Source organism: Myotis myotis, unplaced genomic scaffold (genome assembly GCF_014108235.1).
Source record: "Myotis myotis isolate mMyoMyo1 unplaced genomic scaffold, mMyoMyo1.p scaffold_m19_p_14, whole genome shotgun sequence".
NCBI lineage: Eukaryota > Metazoa > Chordata > Mammalia > Chiroptera > Vespertilionidae > Myotis > Myotis myotis.
Window position 1 is genome coordinate 19,841,726 of NW_023416318.1, and position 6,323 is coordinate 19,848,048.

At 43.5% G+C, this 6,323-nt stretch overlaps 1 pseudogene; it reads left to right on the forward strand.

The window, feature by feature from the left end:
* Positions 1 to 3,158: 3,158 nt before the first annotated feature.
* On the forward strand, positions 3,159 to 5,338 carry LOC118669420 (annotated as a pseudogene).
* The last annotated feature ends 985 nt before the right edge of the window (positions 5,339 to 6,323 follow it).

The following is a 6,323-nucleotide window of genomic DNA, read 5'->3' on the forward strand; positions in this document are numbered from 1 at the left end:
TCCAGCTCCACCCAACTCTCCGAGGGTTTGATTATTCCAATCTTTTCCTTCTGTTGAGTAAGATAGTTGAGTATGCTTCCAATAAGTATTCTAATAGAAATCAGATGCCACTTAAGTTCTGTCACACATTTGCACTACCTCTAGAGCAAAGCTAACCATTTTATATTAATAGTTAACACTGATTGAGCTAAAGGTTTATTATATTCCAGACACTGGTCTAAGCACTTTACATATATGAATTCATTTTGTCCTCTCAGCCCTCGTGAGTCTACCCAAAGTACTCTCTCTCTCTATTGCTTTCCCCAATTTACATGTAAAGAAACCAAGGCTACTTTATTTATTTATTTTACTGATCTTAGAGAAAGGAAGGGAGGGTAAGAGAGAACTATCAATGTGAAAGAGAAACATTGATTGGTTATTTCCCAATGGGCTCTGACCAGGCATTGAACTGCAGCCTTGGTATGTGCCCCGACCAGGAATCGAACCTGCCACCTTTGGGGTATGGAACAACGTTCCAACCAACTAAGTCACACCAGCCAGGGCAAGGATACTTTATTTTTTAAATCAAAAATAAATAAGAGATTCTACTGCATATCCCTTTAATAGAGGCTCTGGAGAGCAAACTTTGGAGATGTACAATCTTTAGCATTTTAGTCTTTAACCCAGTGATGCCTGCTCAGATTTGAGGCTTGAGCAAGACAGGTTTTTTATTGCAAGTGTCCTTTAGCACCTCAGCAAGGCCCATTTTTAGAAATAGGGAGACTAGCAATATACATGAGCAAACTAATAATTTTCTGCATATGTACATTTTGGAGTCTTTAAACTGGGACTCAGGTTTGACGAGTACTTACATGGGTAGAACATGTAAATAGAGATAATCCTGGAAGTTCAGTAGTGACTTCTAAAAAGCCAAATACTTCCCTCACTGAGGCCTGAAATCCAGTGACAATGAGTTCTTTATGTGAAGTATCCATACAACCTCTACTGTCTTTTAAAATTAAATACTCTGGAGAAGTATAATTAAGTGCATAATAGCTTCTATACCTCAAGGGTAAGAGGAGTAAAAAGGATGGGGAAGAAGGAAGAATGGAGAGGCCTAAAGTAGCAAAAGGTATGGAAAAGCCTTCCAACCCCACTTCTGTTAGTACCAGGACCCTACCTCTAGAGCAAAGCTATCCAACAGAAATATAATGTGTGCTAAATATTTCATTAACATTTTTCTATCACCCACATTAAAGTTTTTTCTAAAAATAGATGAAATTAATTTTAATATTTATTTAAACCAAAATATCAAAAATATTATTTCAACATGTAGCCAATTAAAAATTCTTAATAAGCTATTTTACATTCATTTCTTTCATATGTCTTTGAAATCTAGTGTATATTACATGCACAGCAAATATCAATTTGTATGCTACCTGTATTTAGATTTCACAAAATTTTCAATTGAAAATGTAGTTTCATATACTAAGTTGTTCAAAATATACTTAAACCTAAAATATATATATATACACTTTTCCAATAACTGAATCAAATATCAATTTTTAAATTTAATTTTAAACTAATTAAAATAAAATAAAAAATTCAGTTCCTTGGTCACAGTAGCCACACTTCAAGTGCTCAGTAGCTATGGATAGCTAGTAGCTTCCATATTAGACAACACAGATAAAAAACATTCCATCAGGGCAGAAAATGTTATGGGACTATGCAGCTCTGGGTGGTTCTTTGGTGTACAGTAAACTTCACTTACTACTTGGCGGGGCAGAGTAAGGGAAGTGGGTTATGTACATAAAACAGGTTCCCTAACTTTTCAGAAGCCTTGCTATGCTTCTCCCTTCACTCCCAAAGACTTCTCTAGGTCCCCTCCCCCATGCTGCCCACCCCTATGCCAGCAGACCAGGGAAGAACAAGAACTTGAGTCAGAGGTCCCAGTTTTAATCTCAGTCATCACCAGTTCACTATCAACAATTAACTTCTCTAAACATTAGTTTTCTCAAACATTAATTGACAATAATATTTTAAGGATTGTCATAAGGAGTAAGTGATGTAACATGCACAAGACATTCAGCACAATGCCTGCAACATAGGAAAGAATAAAGGGTAGTTACTAAATACAAAACTCTCTGTATATAGTTTTGAATATTCTTCCACAGTTTCCTGCCAACCATGCCTGGTTATTCCTTGATATTCTTAAACTGGGCAGGAGTTAGTCGGGTGGGGATTAGAAGTGGAGAAGAGCCCTGTGTTTAATTTATGAGCAGTTTTTGCTGCTACAGTTATCATCAGCCTTTCCTTCCCCGTTTATCAGTTAAGATGGCTTTTGCTCTTGAACTCCCAAGACCCACATGGCTCCGTCTTTCTACTCTGAACTACAACAAATGATTAACCTCACAAAACAGCCATCAACATTCTTTCCAAGGACATCTATGACCTCATTAAGTCCAAACCCACATTCTCCTCCATCTCTCTGCAGTGTGTAACACTGTTGCTTCTCCTTCCTTATCCTGGTTCTTCTCTAACATTGATCCCACAGACCATTCCTCCTCTGTTTTTTGCAAGGCAAACCTTCTCTTCTCTGCTCCCTAAGCCTGAGCCTTCCCCAAGATAGTCTTATCTATTCCTAGGCCCCAGCTCAGTGTCCCTAACCGGAGAACTTCTAAACCTGTACCTTCAACTCCCACTTTAGATTCAGGCCTAACTCATTGCTCCCTGCTGGCTTCTCCTGCATGACCCACCTCTGAGTTCATTCTTGTTCCCTCAAACCAAGTTCCCAGGGAACCCAGGTTCTCTGGTTGCTATGAATCCCAAGCTCATGTGCCACATCCTATGCTAGGCACCTCATTCGATCCTCCCAACAACTCTGTGAGGAGGGACCTGCAACCTGCATTTTTAAAGCTGGAAAAAGAAAAGACTCAGAAGAGGAAGAAACCAAAACCTAGGCCTATGTGAATCCAGACTTTGCTGTGAGAGTAGCCTGCCTCCCGCAGGAGCCCAGGGATGCATGCTGTGGTGGCCATGGAGAAGCTCAATGCGCCCTCTCCAGCTCCAGCTCCAGCTCCTCGGGTGGCAGCAGGAGGTGCTTCTCCCTGGCCCAGTTGATGCCTGGCCTCACAGGACCACCCTGGCCCACTCCAAGGAAAAACTGCATCAAAAAAATAATGGGTGAAGATGAGGACAGGGCAAAGAGAGCTTTTCGAAACAAGTCTGTTATGTACATAAAACAGGTTCCCTAACTTTTCAGAAGCCAGGACCAGTTCAGCTAGCCTTGCCGTGTGGCTCAGTGGTTGAGCGTTCATCTGTCAATGAAGAGATCACTGGTTCAATTCCCGAAGGGCATATGCCCAAGTTGCAGGCTCAATCCCAAGTAGGGGTGTACGGGAGGCAGCCGATCTATGTTTCTCTCTCTCTATCCCTGTCCCTTTCTCTCTCTCTAAAATCAGTAAAAATGTATTTTTTAAAAAGAAAAAAGAGGCCAGAACCGGTTTGGCTCAGTGGATAGAGTGTCGGCCTGTGGACTTAAGGGTCCCGGGTTCGATTCCAGTCAAGGGCATGTACCTTGGTTGCGGGCACATCCCTGGTGGGGGGCATGCAGGAGGCAGCTGATCGATGTTTCTCTCTCATCGATGTTTCTGACTCTCTATCCCTCTCCCTTCCTCTCTGTAAAAAATCAATAAAATATATTTTTTTAAAAAATAATAATAAAAAATAAAAGAAAAAGAAAAAAGAGCTTAGCTCCATGCTCCCTGACAATACAGGGGAAATGGACAAAACTACGGCACTAGAAAAAGTCATCAGATTTTTGCAGAATCACAGTGCGGTCTCTCAGGGCAAACAGAAATCTGTGATATTCAGCAGGAGTGGGAACCTTCCTTCCTCAGTACTGAAGAATTCACAAGGCTGATGTTGGAGGCATCAGATGGCTTCATCATCATCATGACGATGGAAAGCAGCATTCTCTACTTTTCTGACGGTATCACACCTCACCTGGGGCACTTACCGTAGGATGTCATGGATCAGAATTTGTTAAATTTCCTTCCAGAACAAGAACTTTCAGAAGTTTATAGGATGCTCTCTTCTCATGTGCTTGTGACGGATTCCCCCTCCCCAGGATACTTAAGATCTAACAATGATTTAGAGTTTTATTGCCATTTTCTCAGAGGTAGCTTGAACCCAAAGGAATGTCCAACTTATGAATAAATAACATTTGTAGGGAATTTTTCTCCTACAATGATGTGCCTAGCCCCTCCTGTAACAGCTTTGACAATGGCCCTTTCAAAGCCTTGCCAGGTGCCACTTGGAAATTGGTCTGCTTCATTACTACTGTTCCCCTAGCAACATCACAGTTATTAAAGGAAATGTGCATAGTTGAGGAATCTTCAAAGTAATTCACTTCAAGGCATGGCTTGGAATGGAAATTCTTATTTCTGGATCACAGAGCCCCTCCAACCATAGGATACCTGCTTTTTGAAGTTTTGGGAATCTCAGGCTATGACTACTACACATTGATCATTTGGAGCTCCTGGCCAGGTGCCACCAGCACCTAATGCAGTTTGGCAAAGGAATGTCATATTGTTATTAATTTCTGACCAAAGGCCATCAGTGGAACTCCCAGCCCAAGTTCATCGTGTGCACAGACTCAGTGGTCAGTTATGTAGTTGTCCGAGTGGAAAGGAAGCAGGAGCTGGCTTTGCAAGATCTGCCATCCGAGGTCATCCATCCTTTAGCAAGGGCTCAAGCTGGAACCTCAGCAGCACTTTAATGCTCTTGACGTGGGCACCTCAGACCTTAACACAAGTCACTCGCCATCAGCATCCTTAAGACGTTCCCATAAATCCTTGCACACGGCCATGTCACAATCCACTTCCACTCTAAGCAAGTAGATGGCAGAAGCTAGCACCATGGCTGTGCCAAGATTGGCTACCCTGCTTCAAGAGCTCCTTGTGCCAGGGCTCAGCCAGGCAGCCACGATGCCAGCTTCCTTACCTGTTCCATCGTACTGTGACCTCGCACAGCAGCTCCTGCCTCAGACCTTTTGCAGAATCCACCTACCCCCCCAGCACAGTTTCCAGCACAGTTCAGCATGTTCCAGACCATCAAAGACCAACCAGAGCAGTGGACATAGAATCTGCAGGCCAACATCTGGTGGCAGCAGGAGGAGCTCCACAAGACCCAGAAGCAGTTTTGACTGGTCCAGGACTCTAACATCCAGATGTTTCTGCAGCAGCCAACTATGTCCCTGAGCTTCAGCAGTGCCCAGCAGCCTGATGCTCAACAGCAGCTCTCTTGGAGGTCAGCCCCAGGGGCCCAGTCCCCACTCATGTTCTTTCCAATCCCTTAGGACAGTGGTCGGCACACTCATTAGTCAACAGAGCCAAAAATCAACAGTACTTCTTCAAAATAGACTCACCCAGGCCGAAAACTGACTTCTGCACATGGGCCACGAAGTTTCAATCGGACTGTATGCGCGCCCGCACGTGGTATTTTGTGGAAGAGCCACACTCAAGGGGCCAAAGAGCCGCATGTGGCTCGCGAGCCGTAGTTTGCCGACCACGGCCTTAGGACTACCTTCCATAATTCATTCAATGGATTGACACTCTCTGCTGGGATAACTAGTATACCATCTACCCTATAAAGGTTTGCAGTTTAGTGAGGGAGACAGACAAGATACAATGGTATGGCAAGTGCTATGATATGGTCCTATGGGAATGCATACAGGAGGCACCTTTGAGGTCAAAAAGCCTCCATCAGAGAGAAAACATCTATGCTGGATCAAGAAAGACTAGTTGGAATCAGAGAGGAAGAGAATGGAGTAGGAAGGATCATCCCAGGCAGAGGGAGCAGTGAGTGCAAATGCCTGAAAATAGAGAGAGAGAGAGAGAGAGAGAGAGAGAGAGAGAGAGAGAGAGAGAGAGCTGGAGGCTGCAAGCAGTTCTGTGTGACAAGTGCCAGAGCAGCAGCCTGAGACTGAGGTGAGCATAGGTTAACTAGTATCTAGGTTGAGAGTACAGGAAACCATTAAATACTTTTAGCAGAGGAGAGGCAGCTTCAGATACGCATGTGAGAAAGAATTACTCTGGCTGCAATATAGAGAATGGACTTGAGAAGAGCCCAAAGATGGGAGGGCAGGGAGACCAATTACGCGGCCACTGCCAGATAAGAGATAATGACAGTGCAAATTAAAGTAGTGGCCCCCTAGATGAGGAGGAGTAGAGAGAAATCCAGATTGGAGACTGTACAGATGATTGATTACCTGCTATTAGATGTGGAAGGCAGCTAAGGAATTAAAGACAGTGTTCGCATTTGGAAGTAGGCAACTGTATGGA